General features: G+C 52.1%; 1 long non-coding RNA gene across 2 annotated transcripts; it reads right to left on the reverse strand.

Moving 5' to 3' along the window:
* Positions 1–6,120: 6,120 nt before the first annotated feature.
* LOC308643707 lies at positions 6,121–12,481 on the reverse strand. Of its 2 annotated transcripts, XR_014020781.1 has the most exons (5): positions 11,994–12,481; positions 11,324–11,473; positions 9,216–11,209; positions 8,585–8,720; positions 6,121–6,491 (listed from the first exon to the last, which is right to left on the reverse strand). It is a non-coding gene; the product is annotated as an uncharacterized lncRNA (long non-coding RNA). The 2 variants fall into 2 exon arrangements; XR_014020782.1 differs by having other exon boundaries at positions 6,121–8,720.
* Positions 12,482–13,086: the final 605 nt, after the last annotated feature.

Below are 13,086 nucleotides of genomic sequence, written 5' to 3' on the forward strand. Positions count from 1 at the left end.
TTGGGCTTTAGCTGAAGTCTGGCCTACTTTGGAGTCATTCTGACATGTAGTAAGATGGGAGGCATAGCCTTATCTCAGGTAAGCCCGGGCTCTTTATAAATCTTAGGTAAAGTGTTCTAGTATTGAAGCTGATCTTTTTTTTAATATTATTTTATAAAGTTTACATATATGTTGTTGCTTGATGTCACATGAATACTAGGTAATACAGTATATTACATTTAAATTGTTCCCAGTGTATAGAACTTTATATTAATCTTATTGATAACAGGTCCAGTTATAAAACATTAAATGATATAAATAAATCTCCAATAAGTTATTTTTATAAGCCTAAAATAACCATGCAACCTTTTGGAGAACACCAGCTTGATATAGTTTTTTAAAGCTTCTATCTTAATGACTTATATACCTGGAAAATATGAACACATTTAATATACAGAGAAGAGTAATAGTACCACAATTATTATTGATGTTTTTATATTAATCAAGTTTAGCTTTTAAAGAAATAACATATTACAACATTGCAAAATAACAGTTGTTGTTTAACCATAGTTGTATATACAGACCTTCTTTAGTACTTACTTAAACCTATATAGCCAGCATACACAGACCTTCTTCATCACTTGCTTAAACCCTCTTATTTACTTAATAGACTCTCTTATCCAGAAACACATTTTCCTTCTATTAAACCCACACTTAGAACCTTGTAATTTCTCTTTCCTATCTGTTAACTCCTTCTTTATTCACACTTTGAAACAATCCTTGTAAATTTCTGAATTTAGGCAAATTATTCCATTTTAATAAGAGATATTTTGTTATTTGCAGTACACAATTAATCACATCTGTTGACCATTTCATGAAAACCTGAACAATGTTTAGGTATATAGAATTGTAGGGACAGACAAGGTGAGGCACCTAAGATAGCACCGAAGATAGGGAAACAGTCTTATTTGGTTGCAGCCAGATTCAGAGGGCACTGCTTCTGTTGTAATCAATTAATCCCCTGAACCCCAAGTTTAGGTTGTTTCAGAATTTTGTACCCAACATGTAAGGGAAGGGGCTCAGAAGTTCACAGTCTGCAGAAGTTCACAAAAAGCAGGTTTTTTTTTTTTTTTTCTCTGTTCTGGGCAAGTTAACCCTTCAAGGACACTTGGGAGGGGGAGAGCTTTTTCTTCCCTTTCTCTCCTCTTCCCTCCACCCTCCCCACCCCTGCTAGCTGTTATCATGGAGCCCAGTTGGGCTTCCTTATCTTAGACATGTAGCCTTCTCTGTGAAGCCCCAGCTCAAGGCCAGAGGCCTTGTTCACATATTTTGTGGAAAAACTAGTAAGGAGGTGTCTAGCTTTTTGAGTGCTGATTTTTCCAACAGAAACCTTTCTCTGCTACCTACAGTGTCTCCCTGACTTGCCATGGACTCCGATTCTGCCTGAGCTCTCAGCCCAGCATCTGCAGCCCTGGGGACCTTTCCCCCTTTTTTAGTCTCTCTGTGACCCATTTATCTGTCATCATGTCAAGTATGGTGTGTGACTTGAACGTTATAGATACTAAACTAAGACTAGAAGGAAACAGAAGAACTAGTGATCACCTGGGTGAAGGCACCAGGGGACCCACGGGTACTTGTGGAGAACTGTAACTAATGAAGGTGATGGCGCTTGTGAAACAACTGTGGTTCCCACACCCTCTGTGAGAGGACTGTGTTGACGGATGGACCCCCAGCCTTCCTCTCTCAAACCCGGGCCCTGCCATGCTCTGTCTCTGCAGTGCCGTCTCAGATGTGCCTCCTACCTGGCACCTATTGACCTGGGAGCCCAGCACAGAATAAGTTACCACGGGGCTAAACTGACCTCAGCCCTGGAGCCTGGGACAAGCGGGTCACACGGGGCAGGACCTGATACTGCAGCTGTTCCTGAGGCACGACGCTATTCTCAGGGCACAGGGGCTTGCTGGGTGGCCTGGGCCTCTGCAGGCTGCAGATGCCTCTCGGGACCTGTCTTGGGTTCACCAGCCGGTCCCACAGTCAGCAGGGAGAATGGGAACAGGTTTCCCCAAACCTGGGTGAACCCAATCCCCCTTGGGGATGGGGTGAGAAAGAAAGTCTGCAGAGGGCCCCCGAACCCAGAGCTGTTCTGATCTCCCTCCTTACACGTGATGTCTGTGCAGCAGCCCAGTGCCAGGGATGGACAGATGGACACAGATGCAGTGTGTCCAGTCATGGGAAGAAACTAAGGACAGTTCATGCAGAAGGCAGTGAACCTCCAGAGCATGAAGGAAAGGCCACTCGTTCTACAGCTTCCTCTGCAAGGAACCTTCCTGAGCCCCAGGCCAGGAAGGCAGCAGAGGAGCCCGCCGCTGAGCACATGGGCTGCAGGTAAAGCCAGATTTAAAGTTAGGTAGTCAGTGTAGTTAGGTAAATCGGGTCTAATACCCAGTGAAATCTAAAATGGAGGCCATGCTGGGAATGACTCAGGGAAAACACAAGACAACTCATGGAATGTTAATGAAGTCCCGAAAAGGCCCTAGGCCAAAGTCCACCTCAAAGAAGTGTTAATGAACAGCCCCCAGCAAACTTAAAGATGGCCCAGCACAAAGAAGTGTCCCACACCTCGGGCCTTTCAACCCACATTCCATCACCAAAACTATAAAAAGGGGAGACAACCGCACTTCCACGGATTCCACCTCTTGGGTCCCCTTCTTCCTCCGGGAGAAGTCTTTTCTGCTGTCCTTTAATAAACTTCTAATTTCTACTCTGACCTTGCCTCGGCCTGCTTCTTTGGTGTTATTCTTCAACATCAGGGAAGCAAGGACTCATCACCGGTCAACAGCGGTAACACAGGTCCACAGAACTGGTTCTATACCCACCCATTTCACCTCCACCTTAAAACAGAAGAAAACCTCTAACTTTATAAATATATATAACAGTCCGTATTCCAAGGAACACCTTCGGAATACACCACGGGGAGGCAACTGACTGATGGGGCCAAACTGGAGAGTGGAGAGCTTCTGCCCAAAGTAGAAATGTCTCAGCTTGGGCATCAATGAGTAGGGTCTGCTTGCAAAACTGGACCGGACTTTGTGACCACAGCCTTTGTGGTCATACGTTAAACAAAGGGACAGAGAGTTATAAATCAGAGTTTTATCTGAATGGGGATAATAAGACCCCAAATTCTGACACGAGTCTATTAAGATAGAATTCTGCAGCCGCCTTTCCCTGTGGGACATGGTTGAGGGGCATTCAGTCTGCTCCAACCCAGAGGAGGCACAGCTGGCCGCCCAGGAGATTGGCGGCCACGGAAAATAACTTGGGGAATAAGCCGGCTCTCCAACCACAGCCAAGCCACACATGAGGGCTCCCTGTGTGTTACTAGGAGCCACAACCAAATAATATGATGCGTGGCACTTTTTGGTTGTAAGGTGACGCCAGCTAGCCATTGAGATGATACGATTATGTTAAGATTTACATTCATATGGAAATTGGACTCCTGCTGTTCACCTTGGCCTGTTAGGGACTCCTGGAGAGTTCCCATTGGTTGGGGAAGGATAGTAGGAGGGAATTCCGGGGGAATTGAATACGATGAGGGACCATCATGGAAAAGAATCTAACTCTAACTTGGTCCAGAGAAGGCCATTTCTACCTTACTCTCCAAGCTGAGCTTAAAAACATCTACTGAAGGTAGAAACAAGAGCAGGGGAAGCAGGGTGGGTGAGAACCAGGAAACAAGACAGAACAGGGAGGAGGCCCTCCCTGGCCCTCAGGGGACCAGAGCTGAGCCTGAGTCTGTCTGGGTGCTTAGAAGAACTCCCAGAGGCTGGGTGGCCGGAAAGAACAGACCTATCTGCACAGTGTTGGAGGCTGGGGGGTCTCAGACCAGGCTGGATTGGTGTCTGCTGAGGGCCCACTTTCATAATTGGCACCTTGTCACTGAGTCCTTGCCAGGTGGAAGGGGCAAGGCCGCTCTCTGCAGTCCTTTTCACAAGGGCATCAATTCCACCCACGTGGCTCCACCCTCAGGACTTTATCACCTCCCCGAGTCCCTACCTCCTGGGACCCCCACCTTAGGATGATGATTTCAACATGCAGGGTTTGAGGGACACAGACATTCTGACCATAGTACTGTGCCCTCTGCAGACCTGGATGAGATCATGAAGAGCCCCCTGGGCAGAAGGGCACCTGGGCAGAGCTCCTGACTAGCCTCACCCAAGACAGTTCATCTTGGATGGGAAACACCCATGGAAAAGTGCAGAGTGGCCTGTGTCTGTCACCAGGACCTACACTTTCTGCACCTATGGGGTTCCAGGCACAGGGCAAAGAGCTGTGGCACCTTCCCCTCTCCTCCCACAGCCCCAGGGAGCAAGTGCGATGGTCACCTCGTCTGGCCGAGGAGAAAACAGAGGCCCAAACACGTGAACTGTGAGCCCAGATCAGACGTGGCAGGGGGTGGCGGGGGTGCACCATGGCCATGGTGGGTGCTCTGTGGGAGGCCAACCTTACAGGTGACTGAGTTACACTCCCCAGCTGGGTGCTGAGGTGCTCAGTCACAGAAATGGGTGTGCCTTGCTACAGCCCCATGGGTGAAGGGTGAAGCTATGCTCACCTGTTCCTTTGTAATATAACCCCTTGTCCTGTTTAGAATAGAATCTTCCATGGAAGTGCCTTGTGTGTGTCCCCTCCTCTTACTGTGCCCTTGGATGTGGCCTACCCAGGTGTCAGTCAACCTGCTGACAGTGGACATCATGAAGATAGACTCAGCCCCCTGAAACCTGACCCCTTGCCTCATTTGAATAGCTTCTCCTCAAAGACTAACATTAAACAGAGATGAGTGGTGGGAGAAAGGGAGAGAGAAGGGAAACTGTATGGAAATGGAAGGAGACCCTCATTGTTACACAAAACTACATATAAGAGTTTGTGAGGGGAAAGGGGAAAAAAAAAACAAGGGAGAGAATTAAACAACAGCAGATGGGGTAGAGAGGGAAAATGAGAGGGAAGGGGAGGGGGGATAGTAGGGGATAGGAAAGGTAGCAAAATACAACAGTCATTAATATGGTATTATGCAAAAATGTGGATGTGTAACCGATGTGATTCTGCAACTTGTATTTGGGGTAAAAAATGGGAGTTCATAACCCACTTGAATCAAATGTATGGAAGATGATATGTCATGAGCTTTGTAATGTTTTGAACAACCAATAAAAAAAAATGAATAGCTTCTCCTCAATAAAAGGGGTCAGCGCGTGCTCTCTCTCTCTTTCTGTGGACCCTTAAGGTCAGAGGAGCCGTCACAGCAACCCCAAAGAAAAGGTATTTGTGTCTCTTGTGTGGTTATTTTGTGCAGCCCAGTTAGCCCAGTTTAACTAGAGTGACCCCTGAGCCTTTTAGTCGCGAGAACAGAAACCCGGCAGTGCACAACAACAGGCCTGTGGGAGGGTGCCCGCCTGTCCAGGGCTCCTCCAGGGATCATTGTGCATGTGAATCTTTGGACTCCGGCATGCAAATTCTAAACTAGAATTAGTCTTCACTAATTCTATGCCACAATCTTTGTATTTTAACATCTCTCAAACTGGGGTGTCCTGTCATGGTTTAGTCTGGGGTGACGTGGAATAAAGGAATAGAGGGATCTCAGACTCAGTGAGAAGCGAGAGTCCAAGTTCCTAGAACCAATACTCTCCCTTTGACAGCCGCTCCAGGTATGCTGCTGTTGCTACTGGGGTTATAAAGGAAGGCCAGGCACAGTGGCACACACCTGTAATCCCAGCAGCTTGGGAGGCTGAGTTAGGAGGATCCTGAGTTCAAAGCCAACCTCAGCAACAGGGAGGCCCTAAGCAACTCAGTAAGAACCTGTCTAAATAAAATACAAAACAGGGCTGGGGAAGTGGCTCAGTGGTTGAGTGCCCTTGAGCTCAATCCCCAATACACTTCCAAAAAAAAAAAAGAAAGAAAAATCCCAGCAACTCCTGACTTACTACATGCACATGCACACATGCACACATGTCACACATACATCTATGTAACACCTCAGGTGCAGATTATCTGTTGATGTGAACAAATGACCACCAAATTTAGCAGTTTAGAACAAGCATTGCCCCATCTTGCCCTTCTAGCTCCTGCTGGAGGGGCAGGACTCACCTTTGGGAAGGTCTTTTCTGCAGGGCAGGTGGCCTCTCTCACATCTGGGAGGGGAAGGCTGGGAGGTGGCTCTGCTAGGATCACAGGTCCCGTGCCTCACAGGTGACCTCTCTGCCATGCTGGCCTCAGAGGGGACATCCTCTGTGGGGTCCGAAGCTCTGAAAGCAGAGCTCAGTCTTGGAGCTGCCAGCCTGGACGCGCTGGCCTTGGGAGTTGCAGAGAGCATCACCTCTGGGCATCTCGGGCCCCTTCCTCCTTCACAAGCTAGGCCTGGCTGGCTGGGCAGTCGCTGGACACCTGCTGTCTGTGGAGCACTGTCCTCAGACCAGACCAGAGACAGCATCCTGTTGTCCTTGGGGCAGTGACACTGCAGTGGACTGGGATGGAGGCAGACAAGGGGCTCTGGTTTTGGCTGCCACCAGGAGCTCAAGGCCACCAGGAGCAGGCAAGCACTTGGGGGGCAGGGGGGAATCAGTGTGGGACCTCCACAAAGCCAACACTTGCATCCAGCTTTCTTGAATATTACTTTTTACCAACAGGCTAAGAGCTCTCCACCAATGGCACAGTACACAGTACACAGCAGACGCCTGCTGAATAATCCCAGGACTGCAGCAGGCAGGTAGCCATCCTCCTTCCTGCAGCCCTGGAAGCGGCGCTGTCTCCTGACCCAGCGCTCTGCACCCTGACCTACAGGCTCGGCCACCCAACCATGGGTCAGGCCACAGAATCGCCTTAAGGTGGAGAGCTACTCCCAGCGGAGGCCACCAGGAGAGGCAAGGACAGAGATGGGACCGACCGGGTGTCTCTGAGGCTGGAGGACGGGGTGAGGTCAGGGCTGCCTGGCGCCTATGGAGGCTGCGAGGCCAGCAAGCCCAGCAAGGCGCACGGAGTGGCCCCTGAGCTCAGCAGGCACGCGTGCGGGCAGGGCCGCTGCCTGCGGCGCCTCGAGGTGGCACCCGTGGTGGTGAGGAGGGCGACCCTCGGGGCCAGGCTCCTGCGGGAGCGGGGAGGGGGTGTTCTCCGCCCTTGGACCCTCGAACCAACCCCGAGAGAAACAGCGTCCTCCTCACCCGAATGAACCAAGGCCTCTCCCGATGGCTATTGGCCAGGATTGGGTCACGTGTCCATCCCTGAACCAATCAATGTGACCCAGAAAGTACAGCGCTCTGATTGGCCAGGCCTGGCACACTTGACCATCCCTGCAGCTAGTGATAGAAATCGGCGGGAGAGAAGTTTCCTCCAGACATTTAGAATCCTATTGCTGGAAGACCGGAAAAGGACTCCAGGGTCAGAGGGCGCTCCTGCCATAAGAGTAATGGAAGAGCATTTCTCTTCAGAGGCCAGTGCTCCAGCGCCCTGGGCCCTGTTGCTTAGTGCCCTCCTGAGACCTGGACTTCTGGCTCCCCAGGTTGGGGCTCAAGCTCTCTACCCTCCAGACTCCATACTGGGGCTGTCCTCTTGGAACCCCTTCTGATTGCTCTCTGTCCTGCTGGGACTGGGAACATTGGCTCTTGTGTTTGTTTTCCTAGAGTTTGCAAACCCTGGTCTTGGCCTTAAACCAGGGAAATAATCAGCTTTTTCCATCCGCCCACTGCCATCCCCACTGGCTGCTGGAAAGGCCCTGAAACACAGTGGGTAGGGCCTCTGAAGGGTAGGGGATGGGGGTCCCAGGCAAGGCTCACAGCTAGTGAGGCTGGCCCCTCACCCCTTGGCACCCACCTCCATAGTCGGTTCCGACTGTCACTCAGGCCAAATCCCTCCTTCTTATGATGGGTGACTAACACTCACCAGCCACCCTGGGGCCTTATTCAGATGCCCAGAATTGGCTCCAAAGGTGCAGAGCCCTGAGGGACTCAGAGCCAGGGCCCAGCCCCCAAGCCATCTTTCCCAGAGCTCAAAGGCACCACCCCCATCTTCAGGTCAGATCCTGAAGAACTGAGGGCCACAGGCACACCAGGGAACATGGTCCTTCAGTGCAAAGCAGAAAGTGACTCATGTCGGATTCTGCTGAGGGGACATAGCCCTGGCATAGCCCATGACAACACTCCTGGCTAATTCATTTGGCAAGAGCATGAAAGTCCAAAGAGGACTGAGTCCAAGTTTCCTCCTCTTTTAAAAATAAAATAAAACAGAAAGAAAACACATGGTGGCATGAGGAGGACCAAAGCTCTGACCACACCCGGGTCCTGCATTCACTGGAAGGGGGCACCACAGGGCGGCTGTGCCTGGTCTGCCCACCCCTGCCTCCTGGCCTCCCTGCCTCTCACCAAGAGCATGGGGTCTGGCACACCGCAGGGTTCAGCCCCTGCACTAGGAAAGGAAGCACAGCAACTTAATGTAAGAAGATGACCATCTTACGATGTCCATGGGCTCCCTGTGGGCAAGGAGTTGGACAGGGCATGGCCAGGTTGGATTGTCACCAGAGTGTCTCAGTGGCTGGCAGCTGGATCCCATGGAGGTTCTGACTCACGTGTCTGGTTGTTGCTGTTGACTTTCTGTGGGCTGGGCCTTAGCTGGCTGTGGACCATAACACCTTCCTGTGGCCTCTCCACGTGAGCTGGCTTGGGCTTCCTCACAGCATGGCGAGAGGATTCCAGGACGAGCACCTGACCAGGAGGAAGCTGCTTCACTGTTTTTGCCTTATCCTCAGACGCCTGGCAATATCACTTCCTTCAGGCACCAGCCCCCTCGAATTCAAGGACCACAAGCCCCTCCTCTTGACAGGAGGGTCACACTTGGAAAAGCATGTGAGGGGAGTGGTGGTGTGGCAGCTATTTTGTGACATTCACTTGCCTCAGATGAGAGTGGATGAGACCCAGATAGGACCTGAAATCAAAGCACCTGTGGGGAGACCGGCTCCACCCCATGGAAGGTTTTCTACAGTCACTTTCTGCATAATGGGCGTCAGTGAACGCAGACAGGTCGACCAGGATCGGAACAAAGCTGCCTTTCTGGAGGACGCGGCAGGCCAGTGTGGTGCCGTGGGGAGAAGAGGAGCAGGAGCAGCTCAGCAGCATTGCAGCTCTGCCCACAGACGGTGTCATCGTGGAAACTAGACAAGGTCGGGGGGGTCTGTATTATTTTGTATGATCTGAAATTACCTCCAGATTTTCCTACGAGAAGAATGTGGATGGAGTCAGGCTTGTGGGATTTCGATCTCTGCTCTGCCACCGACCAGCTGAGGCCCACAATGCCATCTCTCTATGCCTCCACCAAGTCCTTCCAGCCACGAGGAAACACATGCATGGTCCCTGAAGATCAGAACGTGGACATTTTTGAGGTCCATTATTCTATGCATGATAGAAAGTTCCAGAACCCTCAGTTTCCTTGTTATTATGAGTCAGAAAAAAAGCAAAACGACATTCCCCAGTTCACCCTGCCTAGGAGTACTCAGCCCACCAGAAGCTCTGAGTTCCTTTTGGTTACCAAGATACATGAGCAGGGTTGCCTCACTCCTGGTCCAGCTTCCGTGAGAAAAGCCCCAGCTCTCTGTTGCACCAAATGGCTGCCACGCAAGGCCTGGACCCTCTCCCATCTCTGTCCCAGAGTGGAGGCAGCTGTCACTTATCAGCATGTGTTTCCTTTTCTAAGTGTTTCCTGATGGTGAAGACAGGCTTGCGCCTCCTAGCGGGGCTGAATATGAGGAGGGGCCATCAAGGGCCCAGGGCGTTCCCTGCCATCTGCTTCCAGCTAGGCTGGGCAGATGTCATGGCCCAGGACCCATCTTTCTTGCCACCTGAACCTGGGCTCCTTATCCAAGTTTTCCATTGGAACAAGAAGCTGCTTTTGTCACCCCTGGGATGAGACATGGTTGAGTGTTGTGAGCTGAACTCTGTGCCTTGGTTGAAGTCCTAAAACAGGCCCGCAGGGCATGACTTTGGAGAGAAGTCATTGCAGACATTGTTGGGAGGCGCTTGTGCCAATCACAAGAGAAGTGAGGGAGACACAGGGAGAGGCCAGTGCAGGCAGCGACAGGAGCGATGGGAGTGCCACCGCCAGCCAGATGAGGAAGAGGCGAAAGGAGCTCCTTCCAAGGCTTCAGAAGGAGCTGACCCTGCCCACACTTCCCGACTGTCCTCTGCACGCTGTGAGAGGGCACTTCTGTCTTAAGCCAGCTACTGGGTGGTGGTTTGTACAGCAGCCCAAGAAAACTAATGCATTTGGCAAGTAAAATTAGGGAGGTTTCTCTACCTGACCAAAAAGGATCCTTAGCTCTGAAGGGACACTGTGCATTTGCCTCAAAATGGACCTGGTGTGAACAGCACTGCTCGGCCCTCTTCCATTTCCATGAAGCCTTTGGGCCCTTCTGCTATGTCAGATGCACAAAATCTCCTGCTGGCAGAGATCTACAGGCAGCTAGGAGCAGCTCACCGGGAGCAAGGTGCCTGCCGCAAGTCCCTGAGGGGCCACCCTTGGGTGTCAGCAAGTAAAGAGTCTATGAGCCAGGGAACAGCTGTGCCTGGAGAGAGCCTCCCAGTGTGGAACCTGTGACCTCCCAGGTAGGGCTGGCAGCTGAGTAGTGACAGTGACCTGACACGGGGCAGCAGTGTTCAAAATATGCAGTTATACCTTGAAGAAATGCAGTGTTCGCTCTTAGCCTGGCCTCCTGACACACAGCAAGCCATTCCTGAGAGCTTACCGGCACACCCGCTCTGAAAACCAGCTTTCCTTGGGCCAGGTGCCAGGCCCAGGACAATGCAGAACCCGGGGACAGAGGTGTTTTCTGTGGGTGACTCACATGCTCCACAGCCCCGGCCATTAGTCATCAGAGGTGTAGAGTAGGTAAGCCATTGGCAGGCCTGGGCACCAGGAGACGCACGGGGTCCAAGGCCCCTGGGCCCTGGCCTGGGCATCTGTGGACTGGGGTGGTGCTGGGTGGGAGACCTGTGAGGGTCTTGGAGAAACAGGGCTTGCTGGACGCTTGGTGCCCAGCCGTCCACTCTGCTCTGACCTCTCCCAGAGTGGGCATGAAACTGGGGAGTAGACAGAAGGGCAAGCTGCAGAGCTTGCTGCAGGGCGGATGCACCCTGCCACCTGGATAGCTGTGTTTGAGGGGTTCCTCCTGCCCAGAGCTCCGCTTCAGAACCTAGTGTGGCTGATCAAGGAGGAAAAGAAGTTTAAACATGTTTCTGATTTACCCTGAGCAGTCACCCTCATCACTGTCATTTACCAAAGGCTCCCAGTGCTGGACACCATGCTGGGCACTCACACAGAGTGACTTGCTGATCCGAACTGCCACCTGCCTGTCAGGCAGGGCTCTCCAGAACGACCACCAGGGCGGACATGCAGGCGATGCAGTGTGTGTGGAGACGTATAGACGTGCAGGTGGGCAGGTGGGGACGTGGACAGGCAGATGATCCTAGGTCGGTAGAGAGGGAAATAGAGATACAGGGAAATCACAGATATGTCGACAGATAGGTAGCTATCAGGACCAATAGATGACGGGTAGGTAGAAAGAGAGGTGCATCAAGAAATGATGAATAGATAGGCAGGTAGATATGGATGGACGATTGGTACTAGATATGTAGGTAAATTGTAGGTAGATGTGTAGACAGAAATGTGGATAGAAAGACAGCTATGCAGATACGTGGACAGATATGTGGATAGGCACATAGATTGATAGCTAACAGATTGTGTGTAGATGGGTAGGTAGATGATAGATGATGGATAGTTGACAGATGGACAGATGTTGGCCTGTTGGAGGACCTGGCGCCCCACCCCCACCCCCGCATGCAGGCTTTCAGTGTGGCAGCCTTTCTCCTCGAACACCTGGCTTTTCCCTGGACAGACTGTCCATCATCAGGGCCACCTCCTTCACTTGCCAACCTGATTGCATCTGGAATAGACTGAATGGCAGCCGGAGGCCAGGGTATGCTCACCCTACAGCACCGCAGCTGGCCAAGTGGGCGCACAGCTGTCCTCATGCTCTGGTCATGAGGTGAGAGGGTGGAAATGCTGTCCAGCTTGCCCAGGTTGTGAAGCTGGGAGCAGATCACGCAGCAGGGTGCAGATAGATGGGAACAGGTGCTAGCTGCTGTTCATCCAGCCTTGGGGCTGGCTCCGAATGTCAGAGGGACGATGGCTGCAATGGAGAAGGGTGACCCCATCCTGAGCCTCTGCGGCCGAGCAGGCCCCAGGGTCCAGCACCACTGACATCCCTGGCCCTCTTGAGTAGTGCCTCCATATGGGCAGCAGTACCAGCCCTGCACCTCCGGTGCTTCCCAGCCCTGTCCCAGCATTCAGACCACCCAGAAAGCCCTTCTGGGCCCATCCACCATGCCTGACCCAGCCCAGGGTAACCGATAGGTGCAGAAAGGGAAGTCTTCCACAAACAGCCTCGTAATCCTGATGAGAAGGAACAGCAAGAAAACACCTGTCCCTGCACTTCAACCCCACATCAGGGCCTCTGCATGAAAATGGAGGCAGGAGCCTTCAGAGCAGAGCCCTCCATGTCCTCTGCAGCCTTCTCCGGGTGCAGACGGGAATGGGAGAATGTCAGGTCCTCCCTCCAGGGAAACCTTAAAGCCTGCAAAGCATCAGCTACAGATGGAAAGGAAGGACTCTCTGCAGGCAGGGCGAGCGCTCCCACAAGACTCCAGACACACCTAGAGGGAGGAGCTGCAGGTCAGAGGCCTGGCTGAGGCCTGTCACAGATGAGCCTGTGGTGGTGGGTGGGGGGGAAGCTTCTGGCACACTGTACTGTGTACCTTCGGGTAAGTGTCTCCACCTTTCTGTTCCACCTCACAGCACCTCTGGAAACCTGTCCATCCAGATGGAACTGTGGTGGTGTGGAACCCACCCTCTCCCACATCCTGAGCCCAACCCAAAACTGGACAAACGGCCGTCTGCATTCCACACCCTAGCCTGGACTTGGAATGAGGATTTTTGGGGTGTGCAACAAGCCAGAACCGACAGTCAACCTCCTGCTCCATGACCAGGAGCCCCAGCAGCCCAGCGTCACAGGGGAACAAA

This window comes from Spermophilus citellus, assembly GCF_964194105.1.
Source record: "Spermophilus citellus genome assembly, chromosome: 3".
NCBI classification, from domain to species: Eukaryota; Metazoa; Chordata; class Mammalia; order Rodentia; family Sciuridae; genus Spermophilus; species Spermophilus citellus.